Source organism: Bubalus kerabau, chromosome 1 (genome assembly GCF_029407905.1).
Source record: "Bubalus kerabau isolate K-KA32 ecotype Philippines breed swamp buffalo chromosome 1, PCC_UOA_SB_1v2, whole genome shotgun sequence".
Lineage (NCBI taxonomy): Eukaryota > Metazoa > Chordata > Mammalia > Artiodactyla > Bovidae > Bubalus > Bubalus kerabau.
In genome coordinates, this window is record NC_073624.1 from 165,867,474 (window position 1) to 165,892,286 (window position 24,813).

General features: G+C 38.4%; 1 protein-coding gene across 13 annotated transcripts in view; it reads left to right on the plus strand.

Annotated features, from left to right (window-relative positions):
* MAPK8 (mitogen-activated protein kinase 8) overlaps window positions 1-24,813 on the plus strand; it is a 98,416-nt gene that overhangs the window by 9,782 nt on the left and 63,821 nt on the right. For 4 of the 13 annotated variants that reach the window (XM_055538294.1, XM_055538273.1, XM_055538268.1 and 1 more), the window contains exon 2: window positions 7,424-7,524. The exons of the other annotated variants lie outside the window; for them this stretch is intronic. The gene's annotated coding sequence lies outside the window, so the exon portion shown is untranslated. The remainder of the gene's footprint in view (window positions 1-7,423; window positions 7,525-24,813) is intronic. 13 annotated transcript variants of the gene reach the window in all.

A 24,813-nucleotide genomic window follows, 5' to 3' on the forward strand; every position in this document is an offset into this window, starting at 1 on the left:
ATGAAATGGAACAGAGAAGTGAGTTGGTAAGAAAAATGTGGGGTTCAGTGGGTAAAGAGGAGAATGTACAGGGAAGGAGATGGCACAAGTAGAGAGACTGGCCTCTGCTGGACATTTCCTCCGTCATACAGGGAATGGAGAAAAGCTGTGTGTTCTTCTGAGGGAGTTTGGAGGCTGCAGGATGAAGGCACGTTCTTTTGGTTTTATCTTCTCTCCTGGTTTCTGTTTTATCAGTGAGATTGGTATGGCCAGAGGCAGATGGGAGTGTTTAAAGCAGTTTGGTAAGAAGTATTGATGGTTCATTTGAGAGTTAGAAGTCATGAATTTAAAGTGGTATCAGTCAGCCTGGTTTTGTGATAACTGCTGGCTACCCCAGCATTATTTTTCTAAATAGTTACAAGCACAGATAAGGCAGGTGGTTCAGTTCCTCTGGAGTGAGGTTTTGCCAGGTGTATCAGTCGGAGTTCTCCTGAGAAGCAAATCAGCAGGAAATACATTTGTATGTATGTGTACAAAAAGAAATTTCAAGGCACTTGGTTACACAGTTATGGGGACTGACAAGTTAGAAATCTGTAGGGCAGGCTGGCAAGAATCTCTTGGACAGAAGCTGATGATGCAGTCTTGAAGCAGAATTTTGTCTTCCTTAGGAAAATTTCAGTTGTGTTCTTAAGGCCTTTCAACTGGTTGAATGAGGCCCACCAGCTTTAATGAGGATAATCTTTATTCAGTTGTGGATGTTAAACGCATCTACAAACCTTCACAACGACACTTAGATTACTGTTTGATTAAATAACAGAACTGTAGCCCAGCCAAGTTGACACATAAAACTAGGTCAGTATAAAGGAATGAAATTCTGCCATTTGCACTTATATGTGGAACCTAAAACAGAAAATAAAGGAATGTCTATAGCAAAACAGAAAGAGGCTTGTAGATATAGAAAACAAACTGTGGTTCCCCGTTGGAGGAGAAGAAGGAGGAAGGGCATGGCGGGTATGGAATTTAAGAGGCTGACTACTACGCATTAAGTAGATAAGCAACAGGATATATTATGTATTACAGGGAATTATAACCACTATCTTATAATAACCTTTAATGAAATATAATATGTAAAAATAGTGAATCACTATGTGGTACACCTGAAAGCAACACAATTATAAAGAATTTTTAATTAAAACTTTTTTTTAATGAAAGGAAGAGAGAAATGAGGGCATTTTAGAAGGAGCGTTTAGAGGAATGGTGATGAATCATGCAGTCTAGTGTGGACAAGAAAGGAGCTACAGTCAGGATGAATAGTAAGGAGGTGGTGGTATCTGGGTATTGGACAGTCTGGCTCAAGCTGTTGCTGGTATGGTCACAGGAAGTAAGAGAACTGGGAGTTGGACTTGATGGTCAGAGTGAGATGCTTGAAGTAGTGATTTGAGTTGTAATAGTTTCTGGCAATGACAGTGTCCAGTGTGGCCTTGGGATGGGTTGCTGAGGTGGACCAGATGGAAGAGAGGGGGCCGAAGAGTTAAAGGGGCTGCAGTATTAAAGGGGTCAGTCAGTCTGCATGAATGGTGAGAGCAGTGAGGGTACAGACTGTGAATCAGTTGCTGACATCTCTAATCAACGAGCGAGAAATGGAGGGAAGGTAGTTAATGAGCAGGAATAGTAAAGGTAGTATAAATTTTCTGTTTGCTGGTCACAGTTAGAAATCTCAGAAGTTCTGGTAAAGGATTTGGGGGGTAGCAGATGAGAAATTGAGTGAAACGGAGGATATACAAGCAGTGTGGCAGTGACAGTTTGGGAAATCATAGAGGATCAGGAAGAGTGGGACTCAGGGATGTAAGGTGTGGTGAGATTAATCTTGCTAGTAGCTAGGAGAAGGTGGCCATCAGTTCAGCTGTTAGAGGACATAGAATGGCAGTGTTTTTGGCAAGACATAGGATTGCTAGCCTTGACCTGTTTGTGGATTGTAGAAGGAATTTGAGATATCATGACTAGTGTTGTAAATAAGGGGCTAAGATAAGGATTTTTTAGCAGCTTTATTGAGATTTCATTCACGTATCATTACAGTTCACCTATTTGAAGTATACATACAAAGTCTTTCTCATATATTCATGAAGTATTGCAATCATCACAACTAATTTTAGAACATTTTTGTTACTCCTGAAAGAAACTCCATGCTTATTAGCTAGCAGTCGTTTCCTGTTCCTGCCTGTGCACATACACAACCACACCTCCTGCCCCAGCCCCAAGAGGCTACTTACCTTCTATTCCTGTCTCTATAAGTGTGCCTATTCTGGACATTATGTACATGTAGTCTTTTGTGATGGCTGCTTATTTCACTTAGCATAATGTTTTCAAGGTTCGTTCATCTTGCAGTATGTGTCAGTATGTCATTATTTTCTGTGGTCTAATAATATTCGTTTGTACAAATATACCACATTTTCTTTACCCACTCTTCAGTCGATGGGCATTTGGCTGTAATAAGTAATGCCGTCATGAGCATTCATGCACAAGTTTCTATTTTTTCTTTGTTGCTTGTGCTTTTGGTGTTTTTATCTTAGAAATCACTGCCTAATTCAAGGTCATGAAGATCACTCCTGTGTCTCTTCCAAAGACTTCTATAGTTTTAGCTCTTACATTTAGCATTTAGCATTGTGATTCTTTTTGAGTTACTTTGTGTGTGATGTGAGGAGGGGATCTGATTTCATTCTTTTCATATGGATATATAGTTGCCCCAGCACTGTTTGTTGAAAAACAGTTGACCCGTGAACGACATGGGTTTGAACTGCACTGGTCCACTTTTATGCAGATTTTTTTCAATAGATACGTAATTATAATGCTGCATACGAGATGCAGGGTTGAATGAATCCAAGGATGTGGATAAGAAGGGCCGACTGTAAAGTTATATGTAGACTTTCAACTGCATGGTGGGGGCTTCAAGGGTCAACTACATTGTACTTTCTTGTTCAATGTCTTACTGTTGTTGTTTTTAAAATCTTTTTTCCCAACTCACTTTTATTCCATTTATCCATATGTCTGTCCTTACGTCAGTCACCATGTCGTGCTTATTTTCTGTAGTAAGAACTGTTTTATGAAATTGTGTTTCAATTGAGTGTTCTTACATACAGATACACACAGAGGTGTATATGTAACTGGCTGTGATGTAAAATGCTTGCAGACATCTGATTTGAGCTGTGGTGGCGCCCGCTCTCTGGCGGCAGCTTAGCGGGCTGTGCCCCCCTCGGGGACTGTATCAATAGGGCGTGGGAGAGGGCCTGACTGTGGGCACGTGAATATATTTTAGATTGGAAGGCTGACTTTATTTTTTTTAATTTTAGTAGGTATCGTGTTCTTTTTGGATATAAGTGGACCAAAGTTTAGAACAACTATGAATTTCTAAAGAATCAGTTAGATGAATTTAAGGATTAGGAAATGCATGATTTGATATTTTGATTGAGGTTAGTGGGCTTTTGTACAGGGCCAGCTCACAGTTAAAAAAATTTTTTTTTGGTACACTAAGCATTTCTGTATCGGATAACTTTCTTATCTTGATCCTCTGTGTTTTCCTATAGGCCATTGTCAGTTTCTTTCCTTTTTTTTTTAATCATGTTGTCTTACTCTCTTCCTTTTTATTAAGATATTATATGTGAAGAATTATAGGCATAGTTTAACAAGGATCATCTTAATCCATTTAGAGACAAAAATGTTTCGAAGCTGGGCAGTGCCATGGCTGGTCTATTTTATTTTTTCTTTAATCCTAGGATATTACCCTGGGGGGGGGGTCCCAAGATAAAACCAAGTGTTTTATTACCCCCTATTTCTCTAACCCCATACTTTGTTGGTTCCTTACCTCTAATATTTAACACCCATTCTCCGCCAACCTTGTAAATCTGAAAAGTTCAGCTCGGCTTTCCAGCCACCTTTATGGAATTGGCAGATGCACCCTGAGAAAATGGCCCTCTCATGCCTGGCTTACCTCTGAAGATTTTCTTACTGTCCCAGATCTTTGCCTCCATACTGCTTTATTGCATTTTAGCAGTCTGATGCCTTTGAAGAAGTATTTATAATTTTTTTCTTTTTGCCTGTGAGATGTCCAGTTTTTCTCTTTGCTCTCAGTAAGAGTGAGTGAGTGAGTGAAGTCGCTCAGTCGTGTCTGACTCTTTGCGACCCCATGGACTGTAGCCTATCAGGCTTCTCCGTCCGTAGGATTCTCCAGGCAAGAATACTGGAGTGGGTTGCCATTTCCTTCTCGAGGAAATCTTCCCAACCCAGGAATCGAACCATGGTCTCCCGCATTGCAGGCAGATGCTTTACTGTCTGAGCCACCAGGGAAGTTGAGTTAGTCTAAATTACCCACTTCTCTATTACAGTTGTTGTTGAGTTGCTAAGTCGTGTCTGACTCTTTGTGATCCCATGGACCACAGCACACCAAATTTCTCTGACCTACATTATCTCTTGGAGTTTGTTCAAGTTCATGTCCATTGAATCAGTGATGCCATCTAACCATGTCATCCTCTGTTGCTCCCTTCTGCTTTTGCCGTCAGTCTTTCCCAGCATCAGGGTCTTTTCCAGTGAATTGGCTTTTCACGCCAGACAATGGTGACAGACTACTGAAAGGGTTTTTTTTTTTTGAAAATTTGGGGTGAAGGTATGGCAGAAAAAGATAAAGTCCCATTTACTAATGAAATCATAGCATGACGAATCCAGGGACTGGCTAGTGATGCAGTTCAGTTCAGTTGCTCAGTCGTGTCTGATTCTTCGTGACTCCTGTGGACTGCAGCACGCCAGGCTTCCCTGTCCTTCACCAACTCCCGGAGCTTACCCAAACTCATGTCCATTAAGTCAGTGATGCCATCCGACCATCTCATCCTCTGTTGTCCCCTTCTCCTCCTGCCTTCCAGCTTTCCCAGCATCAGGGTCTTTTTTCCAGTGAGTCAGCTCTTCACATCAGGGTGGCCAATAGCATTGGAGCTTCAGTGTCAGCATCAGTCCTTCCAGTGAATATTCAGGGTTGGTTTCCTTTAGGATTGACTGGTTTGATCTCCTTGTATCCAAGGGACTTTCCAGAGTCTTTAGCACCACAATTCCAAAGCATCAGTTCTTTGGTGCTCAGCCTTATTTATGGTCCAACTCTCATGTATTATTTGGGAGTTCACTATTATAAGGGAAAGCAATTTGTTAGCTTAATGAAGGCTTATGTCATGAAATTCCTTATTTGAAATTCTATTATTGTATGTGATTTTAGGGTGAGAGTTTGAGTACCAGTATTCTTATATATATGGTATATATTCATCATATATCAGATCAGATCAGTCGCCAGTCGCTCAGTTGTGTCCGACTCTTTGTGACCCCATGAATCGCAGCACGCCAGGCCGCCTTGTCCATCACCATCTCCCGGAGTTCACTCAGACTCATGTCTATCGAGTCAGTGATGCCATCCAGCCATCTCATCCCCTGCTGTCTCCTTCTCCTCCTGCCCCCAGTCCCTCCCAGCATCAGTCTTTTCCAGTGAGTCAACTCTTCGCATGAGGTGGCCAAAGTACTGGAGTTTCAGCTTTAGCATCAGCCCTTCCAAAGAAATCCCAGGGCTGATCTCCTTCAGAATGGACTGGTTGGATCTCCTTGCAGTCCAAGGGACTCTCAAGAGTCTTCTCCAACACCACAGTTCAAAAGCATCAGTTCTTCATCATATATACATTATACCAATTATTAGAGAAAGGAAAATAGGATTAAGATTAGAAAAGGGAAGAAATACTTGTCAGAAAATGATGTTTTTGCAAGGTTTGGGAGAGATGAAGATAAGGTAACATTTTCATGTGTGTCAGGAATTACAAAGATCAGTCACATACAAAAGCAACTGACATACTTTTGACATGATATTATCTTAGTTATAAGGATGTAGAGTCCTAGATAGTGTGGAGGAGGCAACGAGAAGTATCTGCATAGTTATGTTGAAGAAAATTTTAAAATTTGTTCTACAGAGAAACCCCAGGGTAGCCGTCTAAGTCATTAAATGGAGGGATTGACGTTTGGGCTGGAGTTAATGATTGTGCCTTATAGCATTATGTACTAGCACAGCCACTAAGCCACTAATATAGTAAGGGATTGCAGGGAGAACTTAATTCTGAGACACTTGTTAATACCAGTTACATGAAATGCTGCTGGTTTTGATTTGGTGTGCCATCTTCATATGTATTTATGTATGTAAATTAACTTATGGTCTTCATGAATCCATTTATGTTGCTGATCCTTCAGGGCAATCATATATTTCTGAAATTTCAGAATTACAAAAGTTTTTATCACTCATCAACCATTGCAGTTGAAAAGGGAAATAACGTCTTTTATAGTCTCTCTTTTTTTTTTTTTCCCTCTGAAAAAATGAGAGATATTGGAGGTGTTCAGTCTTAGGTCATTTTATCAGTAGAGTTTTGGTTGATACTTTAAACTTTAGAAGATAGGAATTCTTTCTTAAACTGATTCTGTCTCTTTCATGTTCTTACTTTCCTAGTATTCATGCAGTGTATATGTCATAGGAGACTGACTTGAAATCTGTGTTTCTTTTTCACCCCTGCCCATAGAGCCTACTGTTACTGTCCTCTGGTGGTTTACAAATGGTCATTTAATCAGCTTTTTTTTTTAATGACTCTCTTCTTCCACCCCTACCCTTGCCCCAGCTTTCGTTAAGAGTGTTCAAGCATACAGAGAGATTGGAAGAATAGGACAGTGAACACCTGTATACTGCCACTTGGATACAGTTGTTAACATTTTGTTATATTTGTTTATTTCTCTCCTAATAGAGACTTTTTTTATGGGGGGCTGCATTTGACCCCTAAAGCATCTCCTAAAATTAAACACATTGTTTTATAAATGTCATATTTGGGAGAAGACAGCCTTAATATTTAGTCTGTATTCAAGTTGTGCATTTGTAGTGGGGTTTCTTGAGCCAGAATTTTAAGTTCATGCGTTACATTTGATTTAGTCACTTTTAACTTGTTCCCACCTCCATTTTTCTCTCTGATACTGACTTCTTGAAGAGATCAGACCAATCATTTTATAGAATATTCTTGGCATTCTAGATTTGTCTGATTGTTTTCTTATGGTATTTGACTTTTATTTCTAACCTTTGGGTCTAAAGGCTGCATTATATTTAGATTTTTTGACTTAGGTGTTCCTGTGTACATTATATTGATTCATAGCATAAGACAGGTCATATCAGATTGTCTACCTGAAATGTGATCATTTGGTTAAGATGATATTGACTAAATCAGTTCATTATAAAGTTGACTTTCCTCCTTCCCTTTTGCAATTAGCAGTTGACCAGTGAGGTGATATTTTGATACCCTACAAATATTGTTTCCGAGAAGCATTTTACCTGATGTTGCTAGCATGTATTGATGAACCTTATCTAAACCAGTTATTTCATTTGGGCTTGCAGAGTGATGCAAGATCCTTCTGGATCTATTAGCCAGCTGTCCTCCATCAAAAAGACCCTTCCTACGTCAACTGAGATTGAACTACAGTTCAAAAAGATGACGGGTATGCTTATTTTCCTTTGATGTATCAACTCTGACTCTGAGAATTCTTTCAATTCTGAAACACTGAACTAGATTTCAACTCTGAAAATTGGTGACTAGTCTTCTCCAAAGGTGTCAAATAATTTTATTTCTCTCTTTTGGTTCACAGAAGTTTTTGCTTTGGAGGGATGGGGTGTGTAGTCGTTTAGTCACTGTTCCTTTTTTTACTAGGCTTTATTTTTTAGGAATTTTAGATTTATAGAAAAAAGACAAGAGCATATTACAGAGAGTTCCCATAAACCCTGCACCCAGTTTCTTCTGTTACCAAGATCCTCCATTATGATGGCACATTTCTTACAATTAGTGATAATACTGATATATTAGTATTAGCTGAAGCCCATTATTTCTTCAGTTTTCCTTTGATCTGATGTCCTTTTCTGTTCCAGGTGTGCCATCCAGGATACCATGACACATTTAGTTGTCATGTCTCCTTAGGATCTTCTTGGCTTTGAGTTTCTCAGACATTTCTTGAATTTTTTGGTGACCTTGGTAGTTTTGAGATGTTTTGTAGGATATCCCTTTATTGGAATTTGGTGTTTTTCTTATTTTTAGACTAGAGTTATAGGTTTTAGCTTCCCTGTGGCTTAGACGATAAAGAATCCGCCTGCAATGAGGGAGACCTGGATTTGATCCCTGGGTTGGAAAGATCTCCTGGAGAAGGAAATGGCAACCCACTCCAGTATTCTTGCCTGGAGAATCCCCATGGACAGAGGAGCCTGGCAGGCTACAGTGCATGTCGTAAAGAGTCAGACACGACTGAGCGACTAAGCCCAGCACACATGGGTTTTAGAGAGGAAGATCACAGAGGCTAAGTGCCGTTTTCATCCATAATATCAAGGGAATATTCCATGAGCATGATTTACGACTGTTGATGTTGGCCTTGATGGCCTGGTTGAGGTAACGTTTGTCACATCTTCCACTCACCCCTTTCCTGGTTGTGTATACTGTTGGGAAGAAGTCACTGTGTGCAACCTTGAAGAATGAGGAGTTCCACCCTTTCTCCTTGAGGGTAGAGTATATTAGTTATTTAGCAGCCTTCTGCACAAGAGATGTGTCTCTTCTCCCATTTGTTAATTTATTCAGTCATTAATATCAGTGTAGATTTATAGGTATTTAAACTGTTTTGTTTAGATTTTTCTAGCTTTGGTTATTAAGACATGTTTCAGTTGGCTGCTGTGCCCCTCTGACTTACCTCTGTCAAAGTGGGTGATTTTGTTTTTGAGGCTATCTTTACTTTTTGCACTGCAAGATGCTCCCATCTTGCGTATTTTCTGTCCCAGACCTAGAATCAGCCATTTCTTCAGGGAGTCCTCTTTCAGTTTATTGGAGAATGGTGCTAATTCTCCAGTAAAGATTATAAGATCTGGGTACTAAATGTGCTCCAATAAAGATAATAAAATTTTGGTGCTAAATGTGCTTGTTGCTTCTGGGATATGGTTTCTTTTAGGCACTCTGAGCGGACAGAGTAAAAAAAAAAAGAATGTGTATATATTAACACATGTGTATAAATGTGTCTATATACATGTCTATAAATATTTCTTTGTGTAACCATCTATGTCAGTAGTAAAGTTAATATGAGTTCTTACTGTCTTCCATTTTAATCCATTACCACATGAATCATTCTGGCATCCTGCCCTTATTGGTCATAAATTTCCTCCAACAGTGAGAAACCTGCCTCCTGCCATGTACCATCCATTTACTTGGCTGTTCAATTCCAGTATGTATATGTGTATAGCAGTATCAAAATTATTGATTTATACCCAAATAGAAACAACTGTATCAACTAGGAGGGTTTTTTTTTTTTGTCCACTTGGTGGGAATTTATAAATCATCTCATTTGCAAACAAAAGCAGTTTTCTTCTTTTAACAATCTCTGTACTCTCTAATTTCTTTTGTTGTCTTACTGCAATAGCTAGAACTTCCAGTATGATATTGAATAGGAGTGGTAAGAAGACATATTTATTACCTTGTCTCTGAACTTGGAAAGTATCCAGTTTTTTGGGCTTCCCTTGTAGCTTAGTTGGTAAAGAATCTGCCTCCAATACAGGAGATCCCAATTTGATTCCTGAGTTGGGGGGATCCCCTGGAGAAGGGAGTACTCCAGTATTCATGGACTTCCTTGGTGGCTCAGACAGTAAAGAATCCTCCATGTGGGAGACCTGGGTTCGATCTCTGGGTTGGGAAGATCCCCTGGGGGAGGGCATGGCAACCCAATCCAGTGTTCTTGCCTGGAGAATCCCCGTGGACAGAGGAGCCTGGCGGGGTCCATGGGGTATAAAGAGTCCTACATGAATGAGCAATTAAATTAAAAAAAGAAATCCAGTTTTTTACCTTTAAGTATAATGTTAACCGTAGACTTTTTTTATAAGGTGTTCTTTATCAGATTGAGGAATTCCTATTCTCAAATTCTATTTCTAGTTTTCTGAGTTTTTAAAATTTTTTAATCATGAATAGGTAATAGTGAAGTCGCTCAGTCGTATCTGACTCTTTGTGACCCCCATGGACTGTAGCCTGCCAGGCTCCTCTATTCATGGGATTTTCCAGGAAAGAATACTGGAGTGGGTTGCCATTTCCTTCTCCAGGGGATCTTCCTGACCCAGGGATCGAACCTGGGTCTCCTGCACTGCAGGCAGACTCTTTACCATCTGAGCTGCAAGGGAAGCTCATGAATAGGTATTAGATTTTGTCAAATGCTTTTTCTTCTGTTGGTATGATTATATGATTTTTCTTCTTTATTCTTTTGATGTGGTGGGTTACATTTATAAATTTTAGAACCAGCCTTGATTTCCTGGAATATACCCCTTCATTGTGGTATAGAATTCTTTTTATACATTGTTGAATTTAACCACAGATATTTTGTTTAGAATTTTTGCATCTGTGTTCAAAAGAGATACTGTTCTGTAGTTTTCTTGTAATGTGTTTGGTTTTGGTATTAGGATAATGCAGCACTCACAAAATGAGTTTGGTAATATTTCCTCTGCTTTTGTTTTCTGGTAAGAGAGTATAGAGAATTTATTTTTATTTTTTTGTTCCTTGTATGTTTGGTGAAATTTCACCAGTGAAACCATTTGGACTTGGCACTTTCAGCTGAAGGTTAGTAACTATTGATTCAGTTTCTTCAGTAGATACAGACCTGTTCAGAGCATCTGTTTCTCTGTGTGAGTTTTGGTAGATTGTCTTTTCACGGATTTGATCTGTTTCATCTCCTTTATCATCTGTCCTTTGACATACTTGCAGTCAGTAGTGATGATCCCTCTTTTTGTTGGTAATTTGTGTCTTCACTCTCTCTTTTTTTTCCTTAGCCTAGCTATACATTTATTAATTTTATCCATATTTTCAAAAAACAGCTTTGGTTTCCCCTCTATTTTCCTGTCTTCAGTTTTATTGATGTTTGCTTTAATTCTTTTTTTTTTTTTTTCCCTGCTTGCTTTACGTGTCATTATTATTATTATTGATGTTCAAATTGTTTCAGACGGGGTCAGTGGGAATTTCTTAGGGTGACTCTTCTGTCATTTTGACCTAACCTGGTTGGTCACCGAGTGCTTCCTGCCAGTGGAAGATGTATGTCTGTGCTTCAACGTGTACATCCTCTGCCTCAATCTGGAACACTTCATTTTTGTAGAAAATTAGTTTCAGTCTAAATTTTATGTAATTGTTCATTTCTTGCATTCACATTTTGAACAGATTTGCCACACAGGATCATCCTTTTTGCTTTTTTTGGTAGTCTACAGAACAATTGAGGTCTCTCCTGTCCATGCTAGTATTCAGTATAATCTTACTTATTTCACATAGAGAACATTTTTTCTGTTCAGTTTATGTGGATATAAAGACTGTTTTTTTACATAAAGCCACATTTTTGTGAAGTCCCTCAAAGTGATTTGTACTTCAGCAGTTTGAACTCCTGCTATATTAAGAGATAATTGAACACCACATTACTGTACCATTTTAAGAAGCTACAGTATTCTAAATGATCTGATTTGGCTTTTCTGCTTTTCTACAATTATGTCATCATTTATTTTTTAAAGTGTTTGAACTTTAACTTCTGGGCTTTGTTACTTTTTCTTTTAAAAATATTTACTGTGCCAGCATCTTACAAATATTAACACTCATTTAATCCTTTTAACAACCTTGTAGATAGAGATTATTTATTATTCTGTGAAAATCACATGGACAGAGGAGCCTGGCGGGCTATAGTCCATGGGTCGCAAAGAGTCAGACATAGTTGAGTGACTCAGCACTCCTTCATTTTACAGATGGGGTAACTGAGGCAGATAAAATTAATTCCCCAGGATGGTGGGGCCAGAATCTGAATCCACACAGTCTGCCTTAAAGTCTGAGTTTTAATTACGGCTTCGTGCTGCTTCTCTTCTGCTGGTTAAGTAAAAGAGTTGTTTGTGATGCAACATCATGTTCTCCCTTCTCTTCATATTAATTATGGCATAGTGGGTGCGGCAGTGCAAACCAGTTGTATAAGTAATATAGTTTTGAGAGTTCTAACCAGAAGACGTTAGAGCCTTGTATTTCATTGCTCTGAGTTATTGGCCCTTTACTGAAATTACTTTTGGCCAAGACACAGACATTGAACAGTGATAATCTTCAGAAAGACTGAGGTCTCTTTTTAAAAAATTTTATTAAATCTGTTTAGAGTATGAATTTAAAGTGCTGTATGATGATATAAGATCAAAGGAGAGTATAGAGTAAGTGAGAATACTTAATAAACTGCAGAGCTAAATATTTATAATGTTTATTGGTGTACATAGTTCTTGCTGACACTATATAAGATGTATTATTTTATGAGAAGAACATATTTTACTGGAAATCCTAGGTTTTGGGATCAGAATTCTAGATTCTAGTTCTTTGATATGTTGATGTAGGGTACACTGCATCCTATTTCCTGGTGAAATTTTCTTCTTATTCTTTCCCTCCTTATAGTTATTAAGGCCTGCTGGTTTCCTAAGGTCAGGGCAAATTTTCTTTTTGAAAGAAAATTATCCAGTGCCAAAGAGAGGAAGAGAGTAGTGAGGAGCATTTTCCCATTTTCTAAAAAATCAAATGCAAATACATAGAAAATTGAGGGGAAAAGAAAGATAAAAAGATAAACTATCCATAATCTTGCTAATAATGTTTTGGTGTATTTATTTTCATATATTCCATGCATGTGTAAGAAATTACATATATTTATGTACATGGACTCACGTGTATGTGTTTATTATGAGAGATCTAAACGTCATATTAGTTTATATTAATTGGGGACTAGAGTAGTGATAATTGCTTTGATTTGATTAGGGATTAAAGTCTAAAAAATATATTTTGCTTTAAAGAAATGTGTCCTTAATAAAGGAAGGATTTTTATAAAAGAAGAGATTTACAACATTGGTTTCTATACCTTAGTTTACTAGTTTGCTAAGATTTATTATCATCTCTTTAACAGTAGAAAACATAGGAAGGAATTGCCAGAACTCCATGAAGTTCAGCAGTTTTCACAGAAATACTAAGATGCTATTTGCCTTTTTCATGTTTATTCTCAAGAGTTTTTTAGTGGCCATATGGCCTGACCTGTGATGTGGCAACAGAGTGAGTGCAGAACCACATAAGAGAATCCAGCTGTCTGAAATTAAACCAGACAGGAAAAGGATTTGAAAAACTGTGACACAGTGGGACGCTTCTCACCAGCTTTCAAAAAATGGTTGTTTTCTATCCAAATGGTAGTTATATTAGCATGCAGTAAGTTTATTTTATTTTTAAATAAGTTTTAAAAATTTAAATGTTCAACTTTAATGTCTAATATAGTAAATATTGATAGGTACAATCCACATAAATACAAATTCTTTGGTATTTTCAATAATTTTAAAGCGCTTAAGGGATCCTGAAAGCAAAAAGCTTGAGCTGCCACATTCTATAAAATTAAAAAATCATTTGTTACTTTCACTACCGGTCTTACCAGAAGAATCTTGGGAAGCTGCCAAGACTCCCAGGGACAGATATAAATTTTGCAAAATTTTAATTTTAAGTTGAAAGTTAGAGTTTTATCATTGGTAGTAAATACTGTCGTTTGTTTTCCTTGAAGTGCTGAGCTGACTGCCATTTTTGAGAAAATGTCTTCTGGAGACTCTAGTCCAAGTGATAGTTTGTCCATTTCTTTCCATGTTTTATGAAAAAATGGCTCACAACTCAAAAAGTTGCATGGTGCTTTTTTTTTTTTTATTTTCCATTCAACAGTTATTTTCCAGTATACAAAAGAAGTTCTTGTGTGTACTTCTCGTTTCATCATACAGATAATTTAGATCTTTATCTTTTTTATTGGGCCAAAATTTAACAGTTTAATTGCAATGTGAAATCTGGAACCATATAAATAAAATTTTCTTGCTCTATTAAAACCCATTGGTCTGTCTTGAATTTAAATAATTCATTTGACTGTGCATTGGTAATTTGGAAAATACTGGTTGAGTTAGATCTGCAAATCTTTTAAACGTTTATGTATTTGATCACACCACCATTGCCATCACCAAAACCCAAATGTTTCAAGTATTGGGAGAGCTGAAATTGATACAATTAATATTTTGGGGGGGAAATCAGTAAAATTGTTACCTTTAATCAAACTGATGATTTTGAGAAGCCACAAAGAGTGAAAGAAGGAAATGGCAACCCACTCCAGTGTTCTTGCCTGGAGAATCCCAGGGATGGCGGAGCCTGGTGGGCTGCCGTCTGTGGGGTTGCACAGAGTTGGACACGACTGAAGCGACTTAGCAGCAGCAGCAGCAGAGTAAAAGAAGGATGTCATAATATATCCTAGATTAAGGGAATACTGTAAACAATTTTCTGCTAATAATAAAAGTGGATGAAATGGACAGATTCTTTTCAAAGATAATGCATTACCTATACTGAAAAAACAAAACTGTGTATTTATTAGAGAAATTGAATTTGTAATGAAAATCTTTCCCAGGAGCTCAGTGGCATCACAACAGAACACTAATTAGATGAATCCACCGTGCCTAAAGTGTGCATTTGTACTTTCTTCAGTCATGTCTGACCCTCTGTGAGCCAGTGGGCCATAAGCCTCCAGGCTCCTCTGTTCATGAAATTGTCCAAACAGGAATACTGGAGTGGGTTGCCATGCCCTCTTCCAGGGGATCTTCCCGACCCAGGGATCAAACCAGCATCTCTTATGTCTCCGCATTGACAGTTCAGTTCGGTTCAGTTGCTCAGTCATCTCCGACTCTTTGCGACCCCAGGAACCACAGCACGCCAGGCCTCCCTGTCTATCACCAACTCCCGGAGTCCACCCAAACTCATGTCCATTGAGTCGGTGATGCCATCCAACAATCTCATTCCCTGTTGTCCCCTTCTCCTCCTGCCCTCAATCTTTCCCAGCATCAGGGTCTTTTCAAATGAGTCAGCTCTTCACATCAGGTGGCCGAAGTATTGGAGTTTCAGCTTCAACATCTGTCCTTCCAGTGAACACCCAGGACTGATCTCTTTTAGGATGGACTGGTTGGATCTCCTTGCAGTCCAGGGGACTCGCAAGAGTCTTCTCCAACACCGTAGTTCAAAACATCAATTCTTTCGCACTCATCTTTATAGTCCAACTCTCACATCCATACATGACCACAGGAAAAACCATAGCCTTGACTAGACGAACCTTTGTTGACAAAGTAATGTCTTTGCTTTTTAATATGTTGTGTAGATTGGTCATAACTTTCCTTCCAAGGAGTAAGTTTCTTTTAATTTCATGGCTGCAGTCACCATCTGCAGTGATTTTGGAGCCCAGAAAAATAAAGTCAGCCACTGTTTCCACTGTTTCCCCATCTATTTGCCATGAAGTGATGGGATCAGATGCCATGATCTTCGTTTTCTGAATGTTGAGCTTTAAGCCAACTTTTTCACTCTCCTCTTTGACTTTCATCAAGAGGCTCTTTAGTTCTTCTTCACTTTCTGCCATAAGGGTGGTGTCATCTGCATATCTGAGGTTATTGATATTTCTCCCGGCAATCTTGATTCCAGCTTGTGCTTCTTCCAGTCCAGTGTTTCTCATGATGTACTCTGCATATGAGTTAAATAACCAGGGTGACAATATACAGCCTTGACGTGCTCCTTTTCCTATTTGGAACCAGTCTGTTGTTCCATGTCCAGTTCGAACTGTTGCTTCCTGACCTGAATGCAGGTTTCTCAAGGGGCAGGTCAAGTGGTCTGGTACTCCCATCTCTTTCAGAATTTTCCACAGTTTATTATGATCCACACAGTCAAAGGCTTTGGCATAGTCAATAAAGCAGAAATAGATGTTTTTCTGGAACTCTCTTGCTTTTTCGATGATCCAGCGGATGTTGGCAAGTTGATCTCTGGTTCCGCATTGACTAGCGGGTTCTTTATCACTAGTACCACCTGGGAAGCCCATGCCTGAAGCAGTCATTTTCAAACTTTTTAGTCTCAGAATATCTACATGAAAATTATTGAGGCTGTCAAATAGGTTTTCTTTTTGCAGGCTATAGCAATCAAAATTTACCTATTAGTAATTAAAATTAGAACTTCAAAACTTTAAAGAACTTAAAGAACTTTATCAGTTCATTTACGAAATAATAAACCAGTTGCAGGTTAATGTAAGTTAACTTTTTAATGAAAAATAAACTATTATACAAAAGCAAAAACAGTATAATCTGTTGTGGATTCTCAAATTTCTTAGACTCTGGAAAACTCTTGTACATCTGTGAGAGAATGAGAATGAAAAAGACGAATTATATACATTTCTGGATTTAACACTTTTATCTTTCAGCAGTTTAAAGTTATAGTCTCCTGTAGTTTCTGACTTGCATAGTTTCAGGGGAAAAGGTGATGGTAATTTTTGTCCTTGTTTCTGAAAAAGTTTTGGAAACTGTACATCTCTAGCTCCCTGGCAGTTGTCCTTTTCCAGCTTACGGAGTTTTGCCTTATGCATGTGTAAATTAGTATTTGGCTAAAGACAGAAGAGAGGACTCCTATGCTGATTTCTGGAGCTCTTTTTCCTCTGAGTGGCTCTCTTCTCTCTACTCTGTCCTCAAGATTTCAGTCACTTTCGCTTTCCTTATCTGGCTTCTCAGCTCTGTGAGGCTGCTGTGCTCCTTTCATTGTGGCTGTTTCTGCACAGTGGTCTGGAAAGGGCCCCTAGACAGAAGAGGAGGGAAATTGCAAGACAGCTCATTAGTTTCCCTTTTCTTCCCCCCGGGGGTTGAAGGCCTGATTTCTCTGTTACCTTGTGTCCGATAACAGTATCCCATTTTCTCCTCTGCCTCCTTACTGAAAGAGGGTAAATGTGATCCTAGTACTCCACCATGCCAGAAGCAGAAGTCAGCTTTGTTAATTTTTATTTTTAGAGTTGCTTCAAGAACTATTGTTTTAAAGGAATTGAACTCCATTTAATATATCCATGTAATGGGTAATATTGAACAATTGACATATTTTTTCTGTAGGTAATTTAACTGTGGATCTGAGTTAAAATGTAATAACAGCATTGGTAACAAAATATAAAAATAGTTCCAGGTCTCTCTGTGGATACCAACATCTGTGGATGCTCAAGTCCCTTATATAAAAAGGCATAGAACAATCAGCCCTCTGTATCCAGAGGTTCTGTATTTGCATATATGAAGAGCCAACACGGAGGGTAGAAAGCTTAGGTGGCAGTGGGGAGTAAGAAAGATACCTACCTTTACCACCGTCTGAGAGAACAGCGTAAGAAGTGGTGCTTTGAAAGACAAGATTTCGTTTAAAGCAAGTGTGTTAGTCGCTCAATCGTGTCCGACCCTTTGTGATTCCATGGACAGTAGCCTACCAGGCTCCTCTGTCCATGGAGTTCTCCAGGCAGGCATACTGGAGTGGGTTGCCATGCCCTTCCCCTATTTAAAGCCAGGAATGGAATAAATAGGTAGATAAGGTTGTAGGGGAGTTGGTAGCTACAGTTGCAGTGGCTGCATACAGTGGTGGGGCGCTGAGGAGAGAGGCCTCGGTCAAGGTCAGAGAAGCATAGAGAACTCCTGTGGGGATGCGGATGAACATTTGGATGGGCATTATTTTTTTTAATGAGGAGTGAGAACCATGATAAATTTTGTCTTACCCTTTTCTGTGAGATGATGGGCACTTGGCCCAGTTCCCAAAATAATGAACCAACTTGACCTGAAGTGAAAGGTTCAGTTGACAGTAGTCTTAACTTGCCTGAAAGTTAAGGCAGCTCTGAAACGTGGATGGTTTTTTTGTTCTACTATCTTCAAGAGAAGGCATTTGAGGATAGAAAGCCAGAGTGAAGGAGGCAGAGAAAAGAGGGCAGTACCATACAGAAAAGTACATGGAACATTTGTGCTATAAATGTATTAATTAAAAACCTGAGTTATTTGATACGTGGATTTGTAGTAGTTAAAATCTATCTCAATGGATTACCCTTTGAACATAGCACATTTCTGATATATCCCCAGTCTTTCCCCCATTTAGGATGCATTTAAGGAATGCAAATTCAATATTTGCTAAAATAGAGCAATATCAGAATAAATAAAGATCACATGCTATTTTGACTCTATTAAATGGATTTCCTCAGTGACCATAGATAATTTGGAAACAGCTGTAGTTGGTCATCTCTTAAAATTATTGTAAGTAAATATGGTCCAGGTGAAGCCTAGTAAGTTTAGGGTAACAGATTTGCTTCTCTACATTTTTAAAGCTGCACAGATTTTGTGAGCTCCTTTTTTTGAGCTACTTTTGAGTTTACAGATTTTGGAACTATTTATACCTCCCTGTTGTCTGTATTCCTAAAGAGCTGCCCCTGTTAAGATTGTCGCCAGATCGGCCATCTGCTGTTGTCTCCCACTAGTCATTAGTTTTCATCATGGCTTAAGCAAAGCAGTTCTGCTCATTCCTGCTTTGGGAGGTTTCACATCAGGCCTCTCTACCGAAACTGATGGAATATCTTGTTGGTAGTCATTCTGAACGTACGTTTCTAAACTGGCAGACTGCTTACTAGGATTTAATTGTTGATGTATTCTCTAGCCACACAATGCTTAGTGCAGAGATTAATCTTCCTGATTAATTCAAAATATATTTGTTGGATATCTTTTATAAGTAGGGCAATGTATAAGTACTTTGGGAAGCTTTTCAAAAAGTAATAAAAGATTTTTACTATCCTCCCAATGCCTATAGTTTATGGACAGATAATATATATATGTTTGCCAAAATCATGCTGTTATAATTGCTAAGACAAAGTTAAAATGCTGTAGGAGTTCAGGAAATCCAGGTAAGATTGTGGTATGGTCGTGCATGTCTCTCATTCTTCTTTCCTACTGAAATCCAGAGAGAGGCAGAAAACGAAATCTAAATCGATACTTTCTAAAAGAAAATCATCTAAAACAAAGTGATGCATAAAGATTAAAAGTTAAAAAACAAATTCATGAACTTTAAAAAAAGATTAGGAAATTGTAAAGGAAACCAAGTACAATGGTAATATATGATATGGTAGAATTCAAGGTGTGAAACATTAAACAGAATAGAAAGGGTCTTTTTTTATTGATAAATCCTGTTCGGAGACTTTAACATACTTACCTCAGAGAGTAAAGTATGCAGAGAATAAATAAGGCCATAGGAAATGTTACAGATTTCCACAAGCTTGTCAGGAAACCGGTTTCATGGCTTAATCCAGTATTTTTGTGAATTCCCCACTTTATTTCTCTACCATCCGTTCTCTCCTAACTGCTGTGAGTCAGCCAGTATACAAGCTTTGGGTTCTTTGTTAGTTTCTGTTAGAAAGCCAATCCTAAATATTTTGTGAATTTAGTAAAGTTAACTATTATTTGTCGAGAATAAAATGAAATAGGAACACTTATTTTGAGTCTAAGATCTAATTTTTCACATGTACACACCTATCTCCCTATCCAACCCTAACCCTGAAGAAAATATGAAAGTAAACTTAAAAGTGATGCAGTGTAGACTTCTTCCATAAAGGTAGAATACACATTTCTCTATTCCTCCTGCTATGTGCAGGTAAAAACCATGGACATTATGAATAAAACACATGTAAGACTCTGAAAAATGAAGAGGAAAAGGTAGGTGGGCTTAGGCCCTCAGAACCCAAATAATAGTATGACTGTGAAAGTACTGAGTTTCTTACCTCATGTGTTCTGGTGTGGGTATGGGGAAGCTGGCAACCCAGAAAGGTCTGGCACCAAAGGCCTCAAGAAAAGTCCGTCCTCTTTAGTCAGGAATTAGGAATGGGATAGCCTAGTGAGACAGAAAACTTTTAGGCAGTAACCATCACATTCCAGCCAGATATACAGAAAAAAATCACCCTGATTAGCAGAAGCCAAGTGAGGACCTAGACTTTCATTCTTCTCAGTCATAATAAGGCAACCCCTCCTTCCTGTGGTGTTGGTAGAGACGATAGATGGGTCCGGGGGACAGTGGGGATGGAGTAATAATGTACTCTTCCAGCCACGGCAGTATTACTGGTGATCCGGAATTCCCACCTTCACCCAGTATAACAAGTTTCCTTTCCCTTCCCCTCCCATCATCCGTCAGCAGAATCTAGGGAGGAACCTGTACTTCCACCCTTGCCAGGCAGTAATGAGACCATATCCTTCTTCCCCTACCAGAGCAGAGGCAGAAGAAGCCTACTATAACAAGATTTTAAATAAGATCCATAGTGTCATAACAATACCCCAAATATGCAGGTTTCAATCGAAAGCATCATATCAAGAACCAGGAATGTTTCAACTCAAGTTAGAAAAGAGAGTTAATACACACCAATGGCAAGATAACACAGGTGTCAGAATATCTGACAAGGATTTTCAAGCAGCCACTGAGAAAATTTTTCAGCATACAATTATAAACACACTTGTAACAAATGAAAAAAATGTAAATTCTCAACAGCTTTGATAAAATGAACCAATTACTTGGAAAGTACAAGCTATCACAACTCACACATCATGGTATATAGGTAATTTTAAATAGCCCTAAACTATTGAGGAAATTAAATTTGAAATTTCAAAATGAAAACCAGACCTGATTGTTTTCATTAGAGCATTCTACCAAATTCTTAAAGAATTCACACTATTTCTGCACAGTGTATGTAAAATGAAGAAATCCTTATTAATTTCATTTTATGAAGCTAGTAATAACCTTGCTAACAAAGTCAGACAGAGACAATAACAGAAAAATAAAAAACTGCAGACCAATATCCCTCTTAAGTATAGATGCAAAAATTTCTTAAATTATAAGTAGAATATAATTCAGAAATATATTTAAAAAAATACACTATGACCAAGTGGACTTAATTCCAGGAATGCAAAGTTGGCTCTGTATTTGAAAATTAGTCAGTATAATCAACCATAGTAACAGGATAGTGAAGAAAAAAAATCACGATTGTATCAGTTATTGTAGAAAAGGTTTTGACAAAGTTGAACACCATTCATGACTAAAGCTCTCAGAAAACTAGAAAAAGAGGAGAATTTCCTCAATTTGATAAAGAACATATGCAGAAAAGATACAGTTTAAGTTATACTTGATGAAAAGATGAATACTTTCCCCCCATGATTAGGAATAAGGTGGCAAGGATGTCCATTCTCACAACTCATTCAAGATGAAGTTCTAGTCAGCACAGTAAGATGAGACAAAGTGTTCAGAATGGAAAGAGAAATTAAACTCTTCCTGCTTGCCTATGCAATGGTCATATGTGTAGAAAATCCCAAGAAAGCTGTAAAAAGACCTGTAGAACTAATAAGTGAGTTAATCAATATCACAGATACGAGACTGGCAAACAAAAATCTGTTTCAGTACTAAAACAATGCACATGTAGAAACCAAAATAAAAATTCACTATCATTTACAATTGCTCAAAATAAGAAATACTTAGATATGAATTTAATAAAACATTTATAGAACTTGTATACTGAAAATTGTAAAATGCTGCTGAAAGAAATGTACGAGCTAGATAAATGCAGAGGTATACTTTGTTTATAGGTTGGAAGACTCAGCAGAGGATAGAAATCTGTTTCCCCAAAATGGGTACACAAGTTTAAAAAGCTCCTATCAAAATCTCAGGAAGATTTTTTTTTCTGTTGGGAAGGTTATAAGTGTTTGATTTTTAAAATTTTTATTGTAAGTATATTTGATTTACAGTGTTTGACAGCATAACGTCTAGGTCCATCCAGGTTTCTGCAGATGAAATCATTTTATTCTTTTTTATGGCTGAGTAATACCCTGGTGCGTGTGTGTGTGTGTGTATTGCATCTTCTTTATCCATTTATCTGTTGATGGACATTTAGACTGCTTCCATGTCTTGACTGTTGTACACAGTGCTGCTGTGAACGTTGGGGTACATGTGTCTTTTTGAGTTAGAGTTTTCTCTGAATGTATGTCCAGGAATGAAATTGCTGATCATATAGTGATTCTATTTTTAGTTTTTTAAGGAATGTCCATACTTTTCTTTGTAATAACTGCACCAACTTACATTGCCATCAACTGTGTGGGATGGGGAGGAAGATTTTTTTGGTTTAGCAAAATTATTCTAAAATTTATATGGAAAGCAAAAGAACTAGAGTGGCTACAACACTTTTGAGAAAAGAAGAATAAAGTGGGCCATTTCACTCCACTCAATGTCAAGACTTATTAAACAGCTAGAATAATCAAGACAGTGCAGATTGGCACATAGATAGACCTGTAGGTTAATGGAACAGACTAGAGAGAAAACTAGAAACAGCTCCACACAAATAAAGCCAATTGATTTGATAAGAGATGCAAAAGACAGTGGAGGCCGGATAGTCTATACAACAAATGATGGACACCCACACTTGGATATCCATAGACAACCACGTGAGCATCAATCTAAACCTCACACCTTATACAAAAATAAACTCACAATAGATTCATAGATTGAAATGTAAATGCTACAACCTTAAAACTTTTAAAAGAAGATACAGAGGAAAATCTCTGGGACCTAGAGCTTGATGTAGAGTTCTTGGACATGACCCCCAAAGCACAATATAAGAAAAAAAAAATGTTCTTCACCAAAATGAAACACACTTGCTCTGTGAAGGACCCTATCAAAAGAATGAAAAGACAAGCTACATACAAGGAGAAAATATTACCAAACCACCTATCTGACAAAGGACTCATAACTAAAATATGTAAAGAACTCTTAAAACTCATCATGAAAAAAGCAGTCCAGTTAGAAAATGGGCTAGAGACCTAGAGACCCATCTTATTAAAGAGGATGGGCTTCCCTGGCGGCTCAGACAGTTAAGAAGCTTCCTGCAATGCAGGAGACCTGAGTTCGATCCCTGGGTTGGGAACATCCCTGAAGAAGGGAATGTTCCATAGACAGAGGAGCCTGGTAAGCTACAGTCCGTGGGGTCAAAAAGCGTCGGTCGTGACTGAGCAGTTAACACACGCACATACAGGATATATGGACGGCAATAAGCACATAAAAAGATGTCAGCATCACTGACACTAGGAAATGCAAATTAAGATTACAATGAGATACCTCTACACACCTTTCGAGACGATTACATTTGAAAAATGACAGTACCAGGCTCCCCCAGTAGCTCAGTGATAAAGAATCCACTGGCCAGTGCAGGAGACATGGGTTCAGTCCCTGGTTTGGGAAGATCCTATATGCTGCAGAGCATGTAAGTCCATGTACCACAACTACTGAGCCTATGCTCTGGAGACCTTGGGCACAGCTACTGAGTCCCGGACACCCTTGAGCTCATGCTCAGAGACGAGACAAGCCCTGCAAGGAGAAGTTGGAGCGCCACAACTAGAGCGGCCCCCACTTGCTGCAGCTAGTGAAAACCCCGTGCAGCAACGAAGGTCCAGCACGGCCAATAAATGCATAGATACAATTTTTAAAATGACAGTACCACATGCTAGCATGGATGAAGATACCTGAATCTCTTAAACATTGCTAGTAGGAATGTAATATGGTACAGCCACTCTGGAAAACAATTTGTCAGTCGCTTAAAAACTAAATGTACTCTTATCATATGACCCACTAGTGACACTCCTGGGCATCTATCCCAGAAGAAGGAAAAACTGTCTATGTGAAAACATGTACATGATTTTTCATAGCAACTTTATTTGTTACAACCAGAAATTGTTAACTAAAATGTCCTGCAATAGATGGATGATTAAACTTATCTGTGGTGTGTCCATACTGTGGAATCTTAATCTATAAAAAAGGAATGTAATATATGCAACGACTTGGATAGACCTTAAAGTCTACTCTGCTGAGTTTAAAAAAACTGTGTCAAAAAATAGCTGTATGGTTCCATTTATATAAACATTCTTGAAACGACAGAATTATAGAAATGGAGAACAGATAACTCACTGCTTGGCTGTTGCCTGAGACGAGGGGCAGAGGGTGGGGAGGGAGGCAGATCGACTGAAGGGTAGTCTTTGTGATAATGGGATAGTTCTGTACGCTGATCATGGTGGTGATCGTTACACAGATCTACACGTGATAACGTGGTATAGAAATCCACATATTGTACCAAAGTCAGTTTCCTAGTTTTGATTTTATATTTGTAGTTCAGTAAGATGTAATCTTTGGAAGAACTGGGTGTAGAGTATGTGGGACCTCTTTGTGCTACTACCTTTGCAACTTCCTGTGAATTCAAAATTATTTCAAAATAAAAAGTTAAAAAGAAATCCTAGCTAAAACATCAGGTGAAAAATTCTCATAGAAAATAAAAAACCTTAAAGGCACAGAATCTCTGAGAAGTTAATTGTGTGACACAAATTGGCTTTCATCCAGAGGGTGATTTTGAAACTTGGTAAACTTAAGTTTCCTTTCCTCAGCCTCAGGAAGCATTGAGAAACTTTGAGGAATAATAAGGTCTTTCTGAGATGATAAATTTAATAAGTCGTCCTCTTATCCTAAAAGCTCAGCCTCAGAGGATTGAACTGGAAACTACCCCACCAATCCCACCATTCTTCAATACTGCAAAGAAAATTGATTTTCTCTATGCTTCTTGGTTTTAATATGCATTAGAATCACCTGGCTGCTGCTAAGTCGCTTTAGTCGTGTCCGACTCTGTGCGACCCCATAGATCGCAGCCCACCAGGCTCCCCCGTCCCTGGGGTTCTCCAGGCAAGAACACTGGAGTGGGTTGCCATTTCCTTCTCCAATAGAATCACCTGGAGGGTTGCTCAAACACGGATTCGCAGTAGACATCTACAAGGCTTGTAGGTCATGGGTATGGGATAAGGCCTGAAAGTTTATAGTTCTAACAAGTTCCCTGGTCACA